The sequence below is a fragment of the Lasioglossum baleicum genome, chromosome 11, assembly GCF_051020765.1.
Source record: "Lasioglossum baleicum chromosome 11, iyLasBale1, whole genome shotgun sequence".
NCBI classification, from domain to species: domain Eukaryota; kingdom Metazoa; phylum Arthropoda; class Insecta; order Hymenoptera; family Halictidae; genus Lasioglossum; species Lasioglossum baleicum.
This window is the reverse complement of record NC_134939.1, coordinates 1,223,460-1,247,266: the sequence shown is the minus strand read 5'-3', so window position 1 is coordinate 1,247,266 and position 23,807 is coordinate 1,223,460. Positions and strand designations below refer to the sequence as shown.

Sequence of the window (23,807 nt, the reverse complement as noted above, 5' to 3'; positions counted from 1 at the left end):
CGAAATTACATTTTGCAGGATTTATAATAATACCGAATTCTTTCAATCGCGCGAATAGTAACTTCAAATGCTGCACATGCTCCTCATGCGATGCCGACGCGACTAAAATGTCGTCTATATAAGCATAACAAAAATCGAACTCGCGAAGCACCTCGTCAATGAATCGCTGAAAAGTCTGCGCCGCGTTGCGTAACCCGAACGACATAAACGGAAATTCGAAAAGCCCGAACGGCGTTGTAATTGCCGTTTTCTCGATGTCTTCGGGAGCGACGGGGATTTGATTATATGCGCGAACCAAGTCTATTGTGGAGAATACCCTCTTACCCCGTAGGTTTTGCGCAAAATCCTCAATATGGCGCACCGGATAACGATCGGGAATTGATCTCGCGTTTAATGCCCTGTAGTCGCCGCAGGGCCTCCATTCGTCTACGCCTTTCTTCGGGACCATGTGCAGAGGCGACGACCAACAGCTTTTGGACGGACGAGCGATTCCCATCTTCATCATCGCCTCGAACTCCTCCCTTGCTGCTTCGAGCCTGTCCGGGGCAAGCCTACGCGGCCTGCTGGAGACGGGTGGTCCTGGGATGGTCTTCAGGTGATGCACGGTTGCGTGCTTGACGGTTGCGGTCGGTATCCCTCCCGGTCGAGTGATCTCCGGGGTCTCGGCGAGTAGTTGGTGAAAAACGGATGCACCAACAACCGTCTTAATGGAGGGTGTCTCCGTGACTACCGCTCGGCCTCGCGCAGATACAGAGGTTATCGGATCTACCAATCGACGGTTGCGGATGTCCACCATCAAATTGAAGTGGGCCAAAAAATCCACTCCAATGACGGGTTTCGTCACGTCCGCTACCACGAACCTCCATGTGAAATCTCGTCGTAGACCGAGATTAAGGGTGAGCGTCACCGTGCCGTACGTAGAAATCGTTGTCCCATTCGCCGCGGTTAGCTCGTAAGTAGACTTCTCCCGCGGTCCGCGCAACCCATGGCGCGGAAAGACGCAGAGGTCGGCTCCTGTGTCGACCAGGTATTGCGTCTTCGACCTGATGTCCGTGACAAAAAGACGGCGTGACGCTGAGTGGGGGTCGTTGGCCGTCATCAACGATTGCCCTGGTCGTTTCCCTGGGCCGACGCCCAATTACAGGGTCGTATACATTGATGTGCGTCTCGTCCATAACGCCGATGGTACCAGCACATGCCCTCGTAATTGCCGTCCGCATCGCGCTCTACCGATCGCGAGGCTGAACGCCTCCTGTGCCGCCCGCCATAACTTGGGCGTCGCGACCACCCTCGACGCGGTCGACGCTCCTCGGTTGCAAACTCCTGTCGGATCGCGGAAATCTCCTGTCGCAGGGAGACGGAAAGCTGGGCCATTTTCAGGCCTAGTAGGGCCTCCAAATTCTGTTCCATCGTTGAGGGACCGGCGATCGGCGTGGAAGATGCGCTGGGGGCCGCGGCCTCGGTGATGTGTGCCCGCGGTGCCAGTGTTTCCGCTACGGCGTCCGCTAGCTCAGCCACCTTGTCCAACTCGGTGTCCCGCTGCGTAGCGAGGATCCCTTGCATGCCGGCAGGTAAACGGCTCGCCCCAAGTGTCCGCAAAACGTTGTCGTCAATCGATGTGCCGGCCAACTCCCGGAGGTGCCGTAGGAATTGTGACGGTTTCCTGTCTCCGATTTCTTCGTGCTCCAGCAAGCGCCGCGTCTTCTGCTGTTGCGAAGAGCTTAACCGTCGTATGAACTCGACTTTCAGCTTCTGGTACGGTTGTGTGGCAGGCGGATTCACAATTATATCTCGTACTTCCTTGGCATATCGGGGACTTAACGCCCCCATGACGTATCCGAATTTGGTTTTTTCTGCGGTTATTCCGGCCGCGTCGAAACTGCTTTCGACCATGGAGAACCACATCTCCGGGTCATCCGGGCAGAATTCCGGTATCCGAACCGCGACACGATCCAACGCTAAACCCGCGGGCGCGCCCGACACATTTGCTCTTCCGGACGTGTCAGTCATCTTTGAAATTATTGTCAATGTCAACTGTTCGGAGTCTTACACTATATCTACGCCCGCACTTCGCTATATGTGGTTGCGGCTGTAATGTTCACACGTCCGGACACACAAACAACGGTTCCTCGAGAAAAGAAAAAAGAAGAGAAAAAAAAAAAAAAAATAACAACTGCACAATTCGCGACAACTAGGGTACGAAACGCGTTACTTTTCGCGCACCGAATCACGTCGGGGTCACCAATGAGGAGTGATGGTTGTTGGAATCAGTAGGTACCACTAAATATTCACTCAACTCTCATTTATTGAAGCACAAGTACAGTGCGGAAAAGAACGCTAGAGAGATGTTGTCTCGTCGAAGACTCCGTAGTAAGTGTGCCGTCACCCTTAGAAAACTCCCCTGGAAAAAGATCAAAAAAAATGAAGGAGAGGAGGAAACGGAATAGTGGGAGGAAAGTAAGGAGAGGAAGGTATGGCAAGACCCATGAGGAGAGAAGGATCAGGTAAGGACATGCGGAAAGAAGCAATCGCAGAGGGTGCTAGAAAAACGGAAAGAGCGGAAAAAGGCAATGAGGAAAGGATGTCATATAAACGGGAGAGGTTTGCCAGGGCCTGACCATAAACCTTGAACCGGCCCTAGCGAGACCTGGGAAAGACACAGGCGAGGATTAGGCCTGCGTGGATCTGGTCGCCAGATGTGTAACAGGACTGACCAGGCCCACGCGGAACGAAGAACAATAGGAAGGGAAATCAGGAGTTTTCTAAGGCGACAGCGGCGCGGCGTAGGGCAGCGCCAAGGCCGCCACAGGATATTAACACTAAACCTACCATTACCGGTCAAAATGACCGGTTCCAGATTTGTTATTTTACGATTTTTTATTCATACAATAAAAATAATTTCACAAGATGTGATTGTATAAATATCTTTAGTGGAGCACATATTACAATAAATAAAATCTAAATAAAATAAATCTTGTCATTTTTATAAGGGAACATGTGTAGTAGTTACTTTTAACGTTTTAAGGCTCGGTAGGTTTAGAGTTAAAAAGATAAGTAGACAATACTTAAAATAATGAGCAGCTCATAAGCATTTCCCATATGATAACTCTCCTTCTTTGCGTCGTAAATTTTGATCGTTCATTATTTTGTTCTATGTTCTATGATTTTCTATGATTCTATCATTGAAGCAATTGGCTTGTGATAGCTAAAATATGATATAAATATTCTTGATTCAATTTTGTCTAAATGTCTTGCAAATATTGCATCGAGAGTTGTTCCTGATCTTGTTTTGCTTCATTAGGATTATTTACCATTTCCAATCTTAATTTACTTCTAAACATTACTAGCCTGCAAGAAGTTTTACTTCTGCCGCGCGTGGTTTCCCACGCATATATCTTTTTACTTACCTGACACCTGCCAAAATTTTTCAGGTTAGTTTAGAACAAGGGTTTGGATAATTGTTTATAAATCTTTCAGTCGGAACAAAATCCGATGAGAAACTGCATGTGAAAGTAGCTGGGGGATGATTCTATGAACTGTGCGACAAGACAGACATACATAACATAACACTTCTCCAAAAGTTAATAATTAACAATTTAAGCAGCAAACCTGCATAAAACTGAAATGGGAATGTAGCCAAGGCTTCATTTGACATTCTACAATCTTAAAAGTTCACCAATCAAGTCTTTAAAGTTAGTAAATTAATTATGAAAATGTTACTTGTCAAATTACACTGTCCAACAGCCAAAAAGTATTTCGATTCCCACTATGCGATTCTTGTAGAGTTTTCCGCGCTGATTCCGAATCTGGTTTTAATTTTTTTCCTATACGTCCAGTTTTTGAGAAAATGGAGTTTAAAAAAAAGACATATTTTTCAACTTTAAACAAATATTGCGATGTTATTATAAAAGATATTGAATTGTTCTTTACAGCAAAAGATTCTGTAGACTTTCCCGAATACAGTGATATCCAATATTAATACATTATGATTGTTTAAACATGTTTAAACAATGATTAAAGACGGAGATGCACCACTTTTGCACCAATTTTTGCGGATATTTCCGAATTTATCTCAAAAAATAAGGGTCCAGCGAAAAATTGAACTATACCACGCGAAAGAGCAGACTTTTATCTTGAGAAACCCCCCTGTGAAGTTTTCATGGTCGACGTTTTTTTCGAACCAGAAAGCAAAATATCTTCGCGCGACATGAGTTTCCGCCAGTTTCCTCCGTCTTTAATCATTGTTTAAACATGTTTAAACAATCATAATGTATTAATATTGGATATCACTGTATTCGGGAAAGTCTACAGAATCTTTTGCTGTAAAGAACAATTCAATATCTTTTATAATAACATCGCAATATTTGTTTAAAGTTGAAAAATATGTCTTTTTTTTAAACTCCATTTTCTCAAAAAAATTAAAACCAGATTCGGAATCAGCGCGGAAAACTCTATAAGAATCGCATAGTGGGAATCGAAATACTTTTAAAAAGTTGAAATTTGTTGGACAGTGTTATTCAAGGTTATTCGCGAAATTTCGTCACTTCCGTAACCCTAGTAAATTGTAGCCTCCTCAGCAAAGAAATTTCACTACATAATTTAAAACGTATCACAGATAGCATACCTAGAAAATTTTTCGAAATTTTCCATTCGCCAACTTTTTATTTCCGTTTTTATCACAAACACGCCCACGCGCGCGCGCGCGCGCACGCACAGCCTGGGGTGTACTTGCATCCCATCCCGCAACAAATAAAATATATTATTTTAAAAAATGACTGCACCAAATAAAATATTTCATTTTTAAAAATGACTGCATCAAATAAAATATTTTATTTTCAAAGTTGTACAGACACTGTAAAATGAATGGAATTATTTACTATTTACTATTTCAAATACTATTTTCCCCAGCTCAGACAGAGATAAGGGTAAACATATCAGTAACGAACGTCTCCGCTTATCTCTTAAATAATATAAATATGTGTATAAAGTGATTAGTTAAACTGAATGGAAAGGTTATACGGCGTCTATAAGCATAACGGGAGTATAATAATATTCGTGCTCACTTATTACAATTAAAAACAGGGTACAAGTTTAAAGTCTCTGAAAATACCGTAGGTAAAGGCTCAATTAATTAAGGTGAGTATAGCTTAACTTAATTAAGGCAGCTGTGTCTAATTTAATGTAATGTAATTGCTTCGCTAAAGAAGATACTCGTTTTTATCCCATCGATCTTTCAAGTCACACCATTCAACCACTTTCATTCCGTTCTTCTTCAAAGATCGTCATCCCACAAAATATGAAAGCCTTATTTGAATAAGTAATGTCACATTACCGATGTAACGTTACCGTTGAAATGCAGACGTAATATGTTAATTGACATTTAAACGATTTCTCGAATAATTTCTACTTTGCTGGGTTCTCTTAAATGCCATAAACTTTCGTTTCATTTTCTCACTTGTTACCGAACTTGCTTACTAATTACTGTATTAGCCTAATTGCCTCGAGCTAGATATAGATTAATTCCGCATTTGCTTCCAACGATCGTTTCCTACTTCAAACGAATTCATCTAGCATACGGTGAATTTTTACCGACAAATGTAATTTAAAATCAGAGTTTGGCATTAATCGATTAACATTTTAATCATGATTGATTGATTAATGTGTACGATTAAAAAAGAAATCGTCGAAAAATCGACGATTGATTCAATCGATTGATGAAATTAATCGTCAATCGTTGATTAAATGAAGAAATCGTCTAAATATCGGCGATTGATTCAATCGATTGATTTAATCGTCAATCGTTGATTAAAAAAAGGTATCATCGAAAAATAGAATGATTTAATCAATTGTTGAAGTTAATCGCCTCACGGTCTATTCATAAATTCTAATGAGGAAGGAGAGAAAGAGAGAGACAGACAGAGGGAGCAGAGAACAGATGGAGAATTGACAGAAATAATAATATAGTTCAACAAAAACATGTTTCAACAAAAACATGGTCGTAGCTTTCCAGGAATAATAACTTCAAACGTAAAAGCACGTAAAAAGAGTTTGTATTATAGACCAAATGACAATACACCTAAATTCAGTTTACATTTTCTTCAGTATTCATACAGATCTGATTACGTATTTCATTTCGAAATTTCAGCAGTTAATCACTAATCAATTATCCGATTGACGTTAAGTAATCGTTAATCGCAATTAACGACTAAAATAGAAATTTAATCGTTAACCACAATTAACGACTAAACGAGGAGATTAATTGTTAATTGCAATTAACGATTGAAGTAGAAATCTAGTCGTCAATCGTTGATTAAATTTTTGCCCAACTCTGTTTAAAATAAATATAACTGCATCACGTATTCTGTAACCTGTATTCTTCAACCTTTTAACTGATTGTAAGTTGTGAGTGATGTTCCAATCATGAACATTGAGGAGAACACCTAATGCAAGACAAATAGAATTAACATAACAAACACTTTTCTGTAATCAACATAAGTACGGCGTAGTTTCTAGTTTATAGTAATATGAATACCATGGCACAATAAAGCGAAAAAATTATTTGTTCAATTAAGAAGAAATTGGAGAATTTTTGGCAGGCGATAGCAAACATGATTAAGAGTCGGTCTATACTCATCAGTGCAGTGTCAGATCCGGGGCCCGGACAAAATTTGGTCACCCTGGTCTGTCTAGCATTTATACACACACGGATCGTTATAAGGGAACATGTAGTAGTTACTTTTAAGGGGGTCTTATCCAGCAGACTGCGCTCGCGCGTGAACACTCACGCACCGCTAGACCACGTATACGTACGCGAGGATTGCAAGGGCCCGGGATTTCACGTCTGATTTCTCGATAATGCAAAGACGAGGTATTTTAGTAGTCAAAATCGCTAGATGAAAGATCAATCTAGGGCGCTGTTTGCCTCAAAAGTCCTTCTTTTACGTTTCCGAGCAATAGTTTTGCAATATTCGGCTGCATGTTGCCCGTCGGAGAGGCTAGTACGCCGGCGTGACTGCAGCGCCATCTGACGGGCAACATGCGACGGGCAACATGCAACCAATTATTGCAAAACTATTGATCGGAAACGTAAAAGAAGGACTTTTGAGGCAAATAGCGCCCTACATTGATCTTTCATCTAGCGATATTGACTACTACAAAACCCCGTCTTAGCATTATAGAGAAATCAGAAGTGGAATCCCGGACCCTTGCAATCCTCGCGTACGTATACGTGGTCTAGTGGTGTGTGAGTGTACCATACATTCACGTGCGAGTGTCGTTTGCTAGGAGAAGGGGCCCTTAACGTTTCAAGGCTCGGTAGGTTTAGATTTGGACAGATAAGTAGACAATACTTAAAAAATTTGAAACGTATCACAGATAGCATTCCTAGAAAATTTTTGGAAATTTTCCATTCGCCAACTTTTTATTTCCGTTTTTGTCAAACACACACACACACGCGCACAAATTTTCTTCTATGGAAAATTTAGAAAACACGTTTCGTAGACCTGAATCAATTAAACGTATTGTTTGCAATTTGCAATAAAATTGCAGTTTTTCTATTAATTAACAAAGACTATATTATAGTTACTGTAAATAGTAGTCTTTTATATGCAAGATCGTACAGAAATGATTAAAAACATAATGAAAGCAGGAAAATACTACGATTTTAATTATAACAGTTAGAAATTTTATCGAATAAAATTATAACCATTTTTATTCGTAGAAATTGATTTTTAATGCAATACCAACTGTATATGTATGTATAAGTAAAAGCAAAAGCGTACAATAGGGAACATATTACTGTTTGATGAATCATTATAACTAGATATAAATACCCACGGAGTATGAAAATCGCGCGTATTTTCATAATATTGAGTCAATACTCCAGATTATAAGTGGCAGTAAGTTAAATTTTAATTTTACTACAATCTCACCAATTCTATGGTACTGTTCGCAATAAGTGAATAATGTATAAAACTGAAACAAATATATTGTGTAAACTATAAAGAAAAGAAATTCAACTTTACGTATAAATAGAAATAAGACATTCACATGACAACTAGATAAGTAAAATACATTATTTTAAAATGAATTAAGACTTTTGTCATGTCACTGTGAAATAAGATTTCCAAAGAACATTTTCCAGGAATAATTGTTTCGGACAATTCAAATTTGACATTTCTCTGAAGCGAAACGTGTCATAAAAACATAATTGAGTGATTTTTCTTAATTCAAATAATATGTATATTTAACAGTCTCAAGTTGCTCGCACAGAAATCATTGTTTTTCTTGCAATTAAAATCGTTTGCATGGCTGAGGTTCAACGCGACTAATTCTGGAAGCAACTATTTTCAGGGAACAATATCGGTAACTTACTTAACTCGGTAAAGCACGAAAGGGAGAGACGCATTGTCCGGATTTAATTAAAACCAATTTCGAGTACCACTCAAATACGAGTGGTCTTACATCAACTTTAATCGTCTTTGGTCGACAATCGTCTGTTATCCGCCAACGACAGCGAAAAGCGAGATCTGAAGGCTAATTAGCAGTTCGTTACCTTCGGTCGCATCGACAAAAGCTAGCACATTCGAAACCACCCACTGGAAATCATCAAGTTTTCTTCTTATGAAACAACGCCATCATTTTTCATATCTATGAAAATAATATCTGTTCTATACTGCGAATAAATATTTCATACGATTGCCTATTATGACAAGCGAGTATGTTTAAAATCGATCGTAGTCCAGTCAACGAAAAGTTGTAGAGGGAAATGGAAGGAACACAATTTTTCACTTTGGGTCTTTGTTTGGACTAGTTAGGAGATAAACATACTAAAAGTCCCCACTCCTAGGAGGTGAGCGGGGTGCAGGGGGGCACATAGAAGGTCCCCTTTTGCGGTTTTCCGCTTATATCTCGGAAACTATGCGTCCTAGTGATAAGACCATTCTATACAAAATTAAAGCTGACAAAATATGCCACAAGATTGATTCGATTCAGTTTTTTGCTATCTCGCATAGTTTCCGAGATATCCACGCTCAAAGTTCACTAATTGTGCTGAAGAGTTAGCTAATCAAATAAGACAAAAAACGTGAGGCAAAAATTTCTTTTTCACAATTACAGAACTTTGAGCGCGGATATCTCGGAAACTATGCGAGATAGCGAAAAACTGAATCGAATCAATCTTATGGCACATACTGTCAGCCTTAAATTTGTATACGTAGAATGATCTTATCGCTAGGACACATAGTTTCGGAGATATAAGCGGAAAACCGAAAAAGGGGACCTTCTACCTGCACCCCGCTCACCTCCTAGGAGTAGGGACTTTTAGTATGTTTAGCTTCTAACTAGTCCAAACAAAGTCCCAAAGTTAAAAATTGTGTTCCTTCCATTTCCCTCTACACCCCCTTTATGAGCATTCATTGACTGGACTATCGTAAGTTAATACATTATTCCAAGTACGACATAGAGCAGGCATGCACAGCTCTTTGCTCTCAGAGCAGCTCCCGTGCTCCCAAGTTGCTCCCTGTATGCTCTCAGAGCAGAGCGGACGTATGGAAGGGGAACCCACTAAGCGTGACTTGTAAACAAAGCACGAGAGAAGACGAGTAGGAGGGGCGTGGGGAAGTGCAGAGCGCGCCGTAGTGGTCAGACTACAACAACATAGACGCCGCCCCCACTCTCATACGCTCTTCTTCTCGTCTTCTCTCGTGCTCCGTTTACAATTGGTGGGTTCCCCTTCCATACGTCCGAGTAAGGTCACTGCTCCGACCCCTGCTCAGGAGCAGGGTCGATTGCTCCTGCTCCCAAATCGTCCACCTGTGCATGCCTGACATAGGGGGTGGAAATTATAAAGCGTTATAGATGAATATCTCCAAAACTATTGATTATACGCAAAAATGTTTCAGATGAAAGTTATTCAGTACCAAGTGGGGGACATTATGTGGTGGGACTTTTTTTCTCGGTGGACACTCCAAGGTGAGGTGAAGGTCAACTTTCCTTTTTTAAATGGAATGATATGATTTTTATCCACCATCAAATAGTGCGTTTTAAGATGAGTTCAATCAACTATGACTCAAGGTCATTCAAGATCAAACTTGCAGGGAAATGCAGAAAAGGTGTGATCGTTTTATTTGTACTTTAGTTTAGTATGTGTTCAAAATGATTGCCTCTTACTTCAATGCACTTAACAATTCTTTGTTTAAATGATTCTCTAACTTTGCTCAACATTTATCTTAGAACAAACTTCGCGTATTCTGACTTTCATATTTTCACGCGCCGTAGAAAAAAGTTGTTATAGTTTTTTAAATTCCATATGCGATTTTGATGGTCGATCTGGGTAGCGTTGTGCGTACAAATTAGTATCCATTTTGTAATTTTTCCTGCATAACTTCTAGTACAATAAACATTTTAGTACAAAACAATTTTGATACATTTCCAATTTCACCACTTATTTAAGTACTATCGTTCAGCGAAGGATACCTTAGTACGAATAGCAATGTGTGTAAACTGACTATCTTGCCGAAGAGCACAGTAATACATAAATACGTTTGTTTTATTGAAATATTGAACACATGTTATTGTTTTGGAATGAAAGTTCGAAGGCACGAACTAAAGTACAAATAAAACAATCACACACCTATGCTGCATTTCCCGGCAAATTTGACCTTGAATGCGCTTGAATCACAAGTCTTTCATCTCATCTTAAAACGCACTATTTGATGGTAGATAAACAAACATATCATTCCATTTACAAAAAGAAAGTTGACCTTCACCTCACCTTGGCGTGTCCATCGGGAAAAATAAAAGTCCTACCGCATGATGTCCCCCTCGGTACTGAACAAATTTCATCGGGAACAGTTTTGCGTATTATAATCAATATTTTTGGATATATTCATGTTTAACGCTTTATAATTTCCACTCAGTATAAACAATGTACTTTATGTTATTATCGGTTCCCTTCATACTATGTATGCATAGATGCGTATCGTAACATAAGATTATCTTTTTATTGTTAGACTACTTTATTATTATACTACTCCAAAGAAGTGCTAGTTAAATATTCAGTATTCGACCTACGTGTATTGGGACCCTTTTCATCCATTTATATGTATGACAGTATTTAACCTAAAAGTTTAAAAGTCTGTTCTTATCAGCTTGTATTCCATCTCGTTTCCGCGATCCAGTACTTGATGATATTGATTATACAGGGTGTTTCGTCTAAAACAGGACACCTAAATATCTCTTCAGGTTATTGTGATGCAAAAATATTTGTTACGTAATGTGCATGGTGTCAATGGACCAAATACACATCTGGCACGAATATTTTTTTCCGAAGGTCATTTTTTTCGGAGTTATCAAGGTCATCGATGTTTTTTGGTACATAACTACATTTTTATTTTATTGCATCGGGTAACTGATCGAAAAATACATTCAGATATGTATAATAACATGACCTTGAAATGACCTTGATCTTCGAAAATTAAAGTTTTACCTTCAGATCAAGCATCCTCGATGTACAGTCAGTCTCATAATCAATGGCGCACACTTTAAATCAGAATAACTTTCCTATAAACGGACCAAACGACTTCCGTTTTTCTGCCAAGCTAAATGGATTAGTTCACTAGATGATAGTGTCGGCTGAATGTAATAACTAGGTAACTTACAATTCCTTATTTAATTATTTTAGAGAACTTGATGAAACAGTATTTTAACGTTTTAAGATTATGGTAGGAAGACCGTTATTTTAAACATAATGCCAATATCTGCTTATATTTCTTTATTTTAAGTGGAACAATACATGAAAAACCATCATTTTGGATTAAAAAATTTTTTTTTTAAAGTCGAGTTGCCCATTTATAACATAAATATAAATCTGTATTTATTTTTTATCTACTTTGAACACTGCTCACTAGATGTCGTAGATTACTCTGGCAGGTTACCAAGTTTTTATATTAAATTCTACTTGATTTCTTCTTTAATACGAAGTAGTTAACTCAAAATATCCAAATTTCAAGTCACCTGGTTATTACATTCAGCCGGCGATATGTAATGAAAATTTTGGAAAAATTGTGGTTAGTCTGAATCTGAATTACGGAAGAAAAGTAAAACTTGTTTCTGACAACTGTCTCATTTGGGCTTGTAATGAAAATTTATAAAATATGATTTGCAGATTTGTGTCAATTATACACTCAGTGAAAATTACATCGAAATCGATTAACGTCGCTACGGGTAAGAAACATTTAAATTTTCAATATGGAAACTTATATGGGTGGAAGCCATCGTCAAGGAATTTCACTCTTATGCGATCTCATCTTTAAATGTATTTAGTTGATTACGTTAACCGATTTTGATGAAACGTTCAAAATGTGCAATAGTCAATGTTTATCAGTCAGTTTCATAAGTCAATATCCACAATGTTTTTCGCAATTCCTGTCAATTACAATTCTTCTTGAAATTTTCTTTACACATCATTTAATAAACTAATTCTTCCACTGTTTAAAAGGTGTAGGTTGGATCACATAAAAATTCTTTCATCTTCCGATTCGAGATACTGGAAAATGTTTGATATCTTTCCGTTGTGTTGTACGATGTACTTCTGTAAAATGTGAAATTTTAAGCGAAACAGTATTCGTTGATTTGAAGTCTGAAATGCAAATGACGTGAAGTATTATCCTGGTATCTTTCACACTATTGTTTTTTGACGGGCGTACGGCGGCGGTGAAATAAAATTATATCCCAAAAAGTCGTTCAAATGTCGTGAGGGGTGAGAAGTTGAAGTTTTACGTTACCTGATGAATTTTAAAGCGCATAGTTCGATAACGATTCACGCATTGTTGCATCTAGGAGAATCACCGAAACGGTCAAAAAACAAACTTGAACTCTAAAAAATTTGTTCACAATTTTGTGTTCTATGTACGACGAGAAAGCAAGTTCCAAATAATTCTGTCACTCTGTATATTTTTGTTGATGCAATTGTAGTAGAGATTGATGAAAGGAAGGACGAGAAGAGATGGGGTATAACGAAACAGAGGGTAGGAATATAAGAGTGAGGTAGGTAGGAAGGTAGTTATTATCACGGTTCCATGATAAGTAAGAGTCGTCAGACTTCACGGTGCTCGCGTAGCGTTACGGTGCACTTTCGTAATAATCAAGCCCCTAGAAACGTCACGCATTTTTGTCACCCCGTCATAGAGGTTTCAAGAGACCCCGGAATTACCGTCTACGGTTCGGTATATATCGTTTTGTATATCCGCGAGAGACACAAACAAGCATGATCATTAAAATGTTCAACTTAAATATCGAATATTTTCGAGGAGTGCTCGATCCACAAGGGTCTGAAAATTATTGTTACTTATAATTGCCGTGTAGATCAGGCCTGACCAACCCAAATGGTTTCACGGCCCCCCTTTGATGACGTGTTTTAAAAAATGTAATACAAGTACAAAATAAATAAAACTTTATTGTTATTCTATGATTCAATATAATTAACTCTCGAGTCTTAATTAATGAGATAATTGTTCATCCTTCCTTTCACTTCATTTTTGTAAATCTACATTTATGTTCGACGTTGCACATTTTTTGTTACCTGGTTTTCTAAATCGTCATGAGTTAATGAAGCACGTGATGAACTCTTTGTAAATTTCATCTTCGAAAAAAATGTTTCACAAACATACGTGGATCCAACAGCACTTACAACTCGTTGTGCAAAATATCTTAAGTTGTGTGTGTGTGGAAAATCTCTAGGATGTAATATAGGTATTGTAAAAATTAATTTCTGATGTGGACGCAAAAATTTGTTTCATTTGATTGTTGCACTGTAACTCAATTATATCAAAGATATCAAATATAGAACTGGAATTCGTAGTCGCACTTGCGCATTATAACAATGACACTTCATTTATTTAATATTTTTTGTATACGTACAGCGAGAAACAAAAGTTTCAATACAAATATAAGCATGCGGCCCGTGTGTTGGCCAGGCCTGGTATAGATACTACTCGAGTTGTTTCAAAATTACAGAACGGTTCCAAATTTTTATTACCCTCTATCGCTATCACTTCTTCGACCAAAACCGTATTTTTTACATGGAAATTTTAATTTCACGATAACCTAATTGTAAGGAAAAGCCGTAAGGAAAAACGCGTTTATTAACAAAATTCGGCACGCGGATAACGGGAGGCCCTCTGTTGCGCACAATACGATTGTCCACAACCACATTGTGCACATATTTTTTGGGCACAGTATGAATGCGCACGAGAAGAATCGAACACATCTGAAATGCGCACAAATAGAATTAGACACCTATTTATTGCGCACAAATACAATTGTGCAATATAAAGTTGGACACAGGTGGAATTGCGACCAAGTTGCGTATAATTTCGGGTAATGTGCGTTTGATCTGAAGTGTCGAATCTATGTTTATGAATTCTTGTGATGGATCTGTCAGATGTTCCGAGACTAATTAATGTTTGAAGTGTTGAAATGAAGGGTGTTAGGTCTGGGTTAATCTGGGTTAGGCCTGGGTAAGATCAGGCTTATCAGGCCGACGAGTTTTATCAGACCTACGAGTCTTTATATAGCAAATAGTCCCCTATAGTGATATAAACGTATGTATAACCCGAAATTAACCGCAACTTGGTCGCAATTCCACCTGTTTCTAACTTTACAGTGCTCAGTTCTATTTGTGCACGAATTACATGTGCGCAATTCTATTTGTGTGCAATTCAGATGTGTACGTTCCTTCTTGTGCGCAATCACACTGTGTCCAAAAAATATAAGAAGAAGGCCTCTCAAAGTTAACGACCGACGTGTTTGTCGCAGGCGCTCGTTTCAATCTGCCTTCTTTTTTGCAATCTGTTGGCGATCGTAATTTTACAATTCTTTTGTTAATATACCGAGTTTTTATTTTTATAAATTTAGCTATATATAGGGTTGGCTGGTAATATATGTATACACATAGATGCGTACACCATTCGTACTTCAACTCTATACAGGGTGTCCCAAAATTTGTGTACTTCCTGGAAATGGGAGGTTCCTGAGACCATTCTAAGAGACATTTTCCTTTGCACCAATGTCAACTGCGGCTTTGTTTAGGAGTTATTAACGAAAAACACGGACCAATCAGAGCGCGCCCTGGGCCGCCGCGCCGCGCCGGCAAGCGAGTGTCGGTGGTACGCCGTGACATCGCAACGAACAAGAGTTTCTCGATTATGTGAATGCTCTCCGATTTCAATGAGCTTTGGATATGTGGTCAAGATCATTATTCTGAACAACATTCCTCTTTAGACTTTTTGGCGATCGGCTTTAGTTTACGAGATTATCGCGAGAAACTTTACTTGTAAATCCATGGGGGATCGATGTACTACTAGCTTCTATCCGATTTCAATGAGCTTTGGATATGTGGTCAAGACCATTATTCTGAACAACATTTCTCTTTAGACTATTTGGCAGTTGGCTTTAGTTTACGAGATAATCGTAAAAAAAGAGAAGAAGCAGAAACTGATTGTATTAAAAACTCACTTATTCAGCCGTAAATCCATTTGCTGTTTCGAAATGTGTGTCACTGGGTCACTCGGTGACGAACTGCACAGATGTCTTCAGGTATACCGAAAGGTAAGGGGCATACAGCCAGGTCGACGAACAGCACAGCCGGTGGTAGATAGTTGGTATACTAAGGCCTAAGGGATGCGCGGTCAAGTCGACGATCCAGAATTTCACTTTCACTTTCGAATCGATAAATAATTCGTATGTTTATTTCACACAGATGCCTTGAAATTTTTCCACACTCACAATCACTGTTCACATTTGTCAACACATAGTTATGTACTAATAATAATTGCCATATCCCTTGTACTGCTGCATAAATCACAACAATCAGGTAGGGGAGGGGAAACTTCTGGGAATATGACCCCGAAAATCGAAAATCGATTTTTTAGCAGATCTTCACGTTTCATGGTCATTGCAGTCATTTTAGACTATTTTCAGCAAAATGTTCGTATGTGTGTGTGTGTGTGCGTGTGTGTGTGTGTGTGCGTATGTCCGTTTGTATGTTATCAAATTATTCGTTAATGTTTTCAGAAAAAGTTGTCAAGACGTATCATCGAGTGGCATGTCTATGTGTGCAATCTCATGCCCAATGCCCCTAGCGGGGGATCGGCGAGATCGAAGAGTCTAGTTCGGTTAAGCGTTACAACAACACGTGGGTTTTCGGTATTGGAATAAGTGAGGTTAGGGCGTTGCGGCCACGTGTATTTTGTACTTTGTATTACATATCTTATATCTGAGGTTAAACCTAAATATCCAACAGGTTATGGGCCCAGTGTACTAAAAATACAAAGAAAGTAAATTAAAAGTAAAGCACGTGGTGAAAAAAAAATTATTAATTGTTTTGAAAAAGACGAACAATGGCAACGTTGAACCCGATACAAATTACCAAGCTAGGAGAAAAGAATTACGAGTCCTGGAAACTAAAAGTAAAAGGATTGCTAATCTACGATGATTTGTGGGCCTACACAAACGACACAGAATTAAAAACAGAAAGATGAAGAAAGACCAGAAGGCGTTAGCGCTGATTTTCTTAACTGTTGAAGATGATCAGCTAAATCATATCAAGAAAGCTGTAACTTCGATGGAAGCGTGGAGAAAGCTGGAAGGTATACACGAATCCAAGGGTCCCATACGAAGGGCAGCACTCTGTAAGCAATTACAAAGGCTGAAAAAGGAACCCGGCCAAACGATGACGCAATACCTCGGTGAATTTCAGCATAAGGCCGAACAATTGGAAGAAGTCGGTATGAAAGTACCCGAAGGCTTACTGTCGGTAATGCTGCTCGCTTCTCTGCCGACAGAGTATGAAAGTTTCACGATCGCGATCGAATCACGTGACGCGTTGCCCAGTTTTGAAACCTTAAAATCGAAGCTTATAGAAGAAGAAGCTAGACGAGAACCGAGCGGGAACACGGACACAGAAAGAGATAATGCACTAGCGACAAAACCCAAGTTCAACAGATTCTCGAAAAATAGAGAACAGCCACAGAAGTTCAAAGGTAACTGTCACATATGTAAGAAGTACGGACATGCTGCAAAGAATTGTCGTTACAGATCAAACGATGTAAACAGAAGAAGTGAAGCAATGAGAGCAGCAGCATTCAGTAGTTATCACGTGGAAGAAAACACGTGGGTTTTAGACAGTGGTTCAACAAAACATGCAACTCCACTAAAGAACAAGTTTTACGAAATTGAAGATCATCAGAGCAAAATATACACAGCTACAGATGAAGGCGTTGATGTGAAAGGAAGTGGAAGTGTTGAAATGTCTGTTAAACTGTTTAACGCGAAAACGAACAACATATAACAAGGGAAAGTAGCGTACATACCAACTTTTAAAAATAATTTACTGTCAGTGTCTCAAATAACAAAAAAGGGGTTTACGGTGACATTTGATGCAAGAGGTGCTAAAGTGTTACGTGAAAATGGAACTGTAGCGATGACAGCTACAGAAAGAGACGGTTTGTACATTGTAGAAGATAGTGTTAAACAAAGAGCAATGCTCCAGAAGCAAGAAAACAGTGCGTTAGTGAAATGGCATGAAAGGTTGGGGCATGTGTGAACTTTGCAGATGTTAAGAAATTAAAAACAGAACAGATGGTATTTAGTTGGTATGAAGGACAATCTTAACAGCGTTACCCCAGTGTGTGAGATATGCGACAAGTGTAAAATTCACACGTTACCTTTCAAAGCATCTACTCATAGAAGTAAAGAAAAGCTTGAATTAGTGCACAGTGATGTTTGTGGTCCATTCAGTGTCCCATCGTTAGGGGGGCACGTTATTTTGTAACCTTTATTGACGATAACACCAGATATGGTTACGTAAAGCTAATTAAACACAAATCGGAGATGTTCAGTGCGTTTAAAGAATACAAGGCGTATGCTGAAAAGTCAACTGGGTGCAATATCAAGAAATTAAGGTCTGACAATGGTGGAGAGTATCTGTCAAATGAGTTCAACCAATTCTTGAAGCAAGAGGGAATAACGAGACAATTAACGGTAGACCATACACCACAACAGAACGGTGTGGCTGAAAGAGCAAATCGTACTTTGATTGAAATGGCTCGGTGTATGATCTTACAAGGAAAGCTACCGATCTCACTGTGGGCAGAAGCTATTAATACTGCAACATGCATAAGGAACCGATGCCCAACAAAAGCCCATGAAAACAGCACTCCGGAAGAAGAATGGACCGGTCGTAAACCTTATATAGGTTTTATGAGAAAAATAGGAAGCCGAGTAACAGCACTAACAAAGGGTTACAGAAGAAATAAGTTTGAACCAAAAGGAAAAGAATATGTTTTGGTAGGCTATTCGACAGAAGCAAAAGCTTATCGCCTATGGGAACGTGGCACCCGTACAGTGGTCAACAAAAGAGATGTTCGCTTCGTTGAAGAACAGGAGACAACCCTAACCGGTGGGGAGCCAATAGAGCAGCTGCTCGAAGTACAACTCCAAAATAAGTGTACAAATAAAATGGAAGAACCATTGGTCGAGAAAGAAGAAAACAACGATACACTGCTACAAGAACCATTGGTCGAGAAAGAAGAAAACAACGATACACTGCTACAAGAACCATTGGTCGAGAAAGAAGAAAAAAACGATACACTGCTACAAGAACCATTGGTCGAGAAAGAAGAAAACAATGATACACTGCTACAAGAAATGGTTGAAGAAGAAGAATCAGTAGATGCAGATACCAGAACCAACGCCACAGCAAGGGGTCGACCTCGGTTGGAAAAAACAGGACGTCCAGGGAGGCCAAAGAAGATCTACAAAACCAAACCTCCAAATCAGCAACGAGATCCTGCAACTGTGAGGGAAGCTCTGGAAGGTCCCGATCAACAATCCTGACTAGAAGCAATGCAGGAAGAATACGATTCGTTACTACAAAACAACACTTGGGAGCTGGTGAGAGAGAGAGTAAACCACAAAATACTAAAATTATAAAGAATAAATGGGTGTTCAAGGTCAAAAAGGATCAAGACGGTATAGTCGAAGAACACAAGGCCAGATTGGTGGCCAGAGGTGATTTACAAAGGGAAGGAATCGACTACGATGAGGTATTTGCACCAGTAACCAGGATGGAAACCATAAGGACATTGCTAGCAATCAGCGTAATAAAAGGAATGCATGTGCATCAAACGGATGTTGTCGCAGCGTACGTACAGGGAAATTTAACTGACGAAATTTACATGGAGCAGCCAAAATTCTTTGAAAACCTTGATGCGAGAAATATGGTATGTAAGTTAAATAAACCTTCATACGGGTTGAAACAAGCAGGCCGCGAGTGGTATAGAAAATTGGACAGCTATTTACTTAGTTTAGAATTTAATAAAACAGCGGTGAATCCTTGCGTATACGTAAAAAGCGATATAATAATTACAATTTATGTTGATGATTTGTTGATTGCGTCCGCGGATATAGATAAAATTAACCACATCAAAGAATTATTGAAACGCGAATTCAAAATTAAGGATTTAGGAATAGTTAAAGATATTCTCGGTATGTGCGTTGAAAGAAACGGTACCGTCGGTAGTATCAAGTTATCTCAGAAGAAATACATACAAGATGTGTTAGAGAAATTTTCAATGACTGAGTGCAACCCTTTAAGTACGCCGTTAGAAATAAATTTAGATATGACAAAGATTAAGTCGGAAGCAGAAAATGTAAAGTGTGAACCGTTTGACAAACCATACAGGGAACTAACAGGGTGTTTAGTTTACTTAGCGAACGCGAGTAGGCCTGATATAGCCTTTGCGGCAAGTGTATTATGTCGGTTCAACGACAGTGCAACGGAAGTACATTGGAAAATGGCAAAGCGTGTGCTACGTTACCTAAAGGGAACTATAGACTATAGCATAAACTATGATAATAAGAACGAATATTTATCAGCTTTCGTGGACTCCGATTGGGCTGGAGATAACAGTGATAGAAAGTCATGTACTGGATTTGTTTTAAAGTTGGCCGGTGATCCAGTCAGTTGGAATAGTCGGCAGCAAAAGTCAGTAGCTCTCTCAACCATGGAAGCTGAGTACATGGCCCTGTCGGAGGTCACGAAGGAAGTCATATACATGCGAAATTTGTTACAGCATATGAAAATTTGCAAAATTGTTGATGAGCCTACTGTGGTTCACTGTGATAACCAAAGTTGTATTCAATTATGTAAGAATAGTGTGCACCACGCGCGTAGCAAGCATATCGACATACGTTTTCACTTTAGCAAAGAAGCACAAGAGCGTGGAGAAATACAGGTAAAATACCTGCGTTCAATCGAAATGACCGCCGATATACTGACAAAGAGCTTATCTAAGGAAAAGCATGTTGCGTGTGTTCAACTATTAAATTTAAAATAAATCGGCGGGCATTATTGGACATGCGTTTGAGGGGGAGTGTCAAGACGTATCATCGAGTGGCACGTCTATGTGTGCAATCGCACACTTATATAGAGTGAGATTGGGTCTGATTCCCTTTCGATCGTTTTAACTTGAAAGAAGTTTCGAAACACGGTTCTTAAGTCAAGTCAATTAATTTACCCCCGCCAGAGATGGGCAAAATTTTTATTTGAATAAAAATTCCGGGTAACGAATAAAAGATACAAAATTTTTATTCTTTATTCAAAGGCTCGAATACAAAAGTATCTTTTATTAAAAAATGATTTGAATAATTTTGTATTCGCCGAGAATTTATTCGAAGCTTTGAATAAAATTTTTATTCTTTATTTTTATTCTATTTTCACGAAAATGAATAAATCCATGAATACTTTCGGTCAGCTCGAGGCTACAATGAACACGACCGACGCCCGAGGGTCGAGCCCTGAGCCCTGAGCCCAGAACACAATAGTAGTGCAATAAACACGGCCGGGCAATCCCCCGGCCAGCCAGGTAGCTCGGCATGAAACCGCTAAGGAATGAATGCTGAACTTATTTATTTTCCGTGCTGCCCTCACGAAAGTGAAACGAGCCAATTCGTGGCGTTCTGCCGATTAAGAAAAGCCTAAACTCGATAGAATTAAGACTGTTTCTAGTGGTTCTATTCATTAAAGTATGCTCGAAATTTTTATTCAAATAATTTTCTGCCCATCACCGCGCTAGGGCGACGAAGCGACGAGGGCCTGGGACGCCTTGGCCAAGTGGTGCAATAAACACGTCCGGGCAATCCCCCGGCGACCCAGTAGTGAAACAGATATCGGCTAGTCCACGACTACCCCTTTCTCCTAACCTAGTGGCGACCCGGTGATGAAACAGGCATCGGCTAGTCCACGAAAACCTATCCCGTGACACCCGGTGATGAAACAGGCATCGGCTAGTTCAGAACCTTCCATCTAGTGGCGACCCGGTGGTGAAACAGACATCGGCTAGTCCACGACACCCTCTGTCTTTCCGAACCTAGTGCCGACCCGATGATGAAATAGGCATCGGCTAGTCCACGACAATCCTGTTCACACGACCAAACCTCGGCCACGTCTATCCGCCAGCCCTCGGCTCGTAACACCCTCATAAAAAAAAACGTAAAAAAAGAATTTGTTTAGATTTTTCGAAATTATAAACTTAATTATCGAGGTTGATAAAATTATTTTATAATAGTCCGATCCTTTCCGAATAAAATAAAAACAAAATGTAGCTCAATCGGACAAACAGTTCCTGAGATAAAAATTCGTAGGTGAGGCTCGTTTTCGCCAAAATGGGCAAAAATTGCAAATTTCGAAGGCCTGCCATTTCTCAGTCTAATTCTAAACGGCCAAAATGATTACTTATACAGGGTGTCTCAAAATTAGGTCCGGAGCCGAAAATGGGAGGTTCCTGAGGTCATTCCAAGCGACATTTTCCTTTGAAAAAATGACGTCCGTGGCTTCGTTAACGAGTTATTAACGAAAAACGCGGACCAATCAGAGCGCGAGCTAGACGTGTGCAGCCCGGCGCGCCGGCAGCCGAGTGTCGGTGGCACGCCGCGATGTCGCAACGAACAAAAGTTTCTCGATGATGTGAATCCTCACCAATTTCGATAAGCTTTGGATATGTTGTCAATACCATGATTCTGAACAACATTTCCCTTTACAGTTTCTGTCGACCGGCTTTAGTTTACGATATTATTGTAAAAAATTGTAATTGTAAATCGATCGATGTACTATTTCCTATCCGATTTCGATAAGCTTTGGATATGTTGTCAATACCATGATTCTGAACAACATTTCCCTTTACAGTTTCTGTCGATCGGCTTTAGTTTACGATATTATTGTAAAAATTTGTAATTGTAAATCGATCGATGTACTATTTCCTATCCGATTTCGATAATATTTGGATATGTTGTCAAGACCATGATTCTGAACAACATTTCCCTTGACGGTTTCTGTCGATCGGCTTTAGTTTACGATATTATTGTAAAAATTTGTAATTGTAAATCGATCGATGTACTATTTTCTATCCGATTTCGATAAGCTTTGGATGTGTTGTCAATACCATGATTCTGAACAACATTTCCCTTTACGGTTTTTGTCGATCGGCTTTAGTTTACGATATTATTGTAAAAATTTGTAATTGTAAATCGATCGATGTACATACTATCTCCTCGCCGATTTCGATGAGGTTTATTTCAAAGGAAAAAGATATTTAAAACATCGAATTTATAACATATTTCAAAGTCATCGAAATCGGTGAGAACCCACATCATCGGCAACTTTACCCGAACGATAGAAGAAGCACAAACTTATTGAATTAAAAACACACTTATTCAGCCGTAAATCCATTTGACTACCACATACAACCACCACACTTTCACATAATTGTTGAACTCGTAGCACACTTTTATAACTCGTATCGATATCGAACGAAATTACTTACTCCGACGCGGAAAGAGTTCGATGCTCTTCGCGATGCCGCGCGAAACTGTGCTCTCCCAGCGTACAATGTATTCGATGAAGGCGTCGTTTAAAACAAATGAAATCGTTTCCAAGGAGATATTGATTTTTCGAGAACCATATGGCATTGATTTTTCGAGAATCATATGATTCTCGAAAACACCGATTCTTGACGAACGAACGATGCCATGGACGAGATATCTCGTGTATCCTTATGCACACACCGCTAGATCACGTATACGTACGCGAGGACTGCAAGGGTCCGGGATTAGACTTCTGATTTCTCAATAATGCAAAGACGGGGTTTTTTAGTAGTCAAAATCGCTAGATGAAAGATCAATCTAGGGTGTGATGATTCTCAAAAGTCCTATTTTTACGTTTGCGAGCAATGGTTTTGCAATATTCGGCTGCATGTTGTCCGTCGAAGAGGCTAGAACGCCGTACAGTGGGACCTTTCGTCCAAATCGGAGACAAAATCAAAGAACTTTCGATAGAAATGAGGTAGGTGTTTTTCTGACAATAAAAAAAATATCATAGGCCGAGTCCCTCCGTGAACCCTCTATTTATGTAAATCCGTTACTATCCACGAACGTGAAATCACATACACATACATACACATCGGTGAAGAGGATGACTATGGGATATGGTCCGACGATTAACATAAAGTAAATTATACTATAATTTATACTATAAATAGCTTAAAAATATACCATTATTAATAATAAAACAATTAATAACATGTACGTTCCAATTCGAGAAAACCGTTTCTAAAAAACCTTACATAACTTTTATGGGTTTGGAATTAAACAAAATCTGATTGTTAATTTGAATTCAGCACCTCAAAATCTATAAAACGATACCATTTTTATTAATTTAAACTTAGAAATAGCTTCAGAAATTATTTTTG

At 39.3% G+C, this 23,807-nt stretch overlaps 1 protein-coding gene across 3 annotated transcripts in view; it reads left to right on the top strand.

Annotated features, from left to right (window-relative positions):
• LOC143213737 (opioid-binding protein/cell adhesion molecule homolog) overlaps positions 1-23,807 on the top strand; it is a 918,132-nt gene that overhangs the window by 26,048 nt on the left and 868,277 nt on the right. The window lies entirely within an intron of this gene.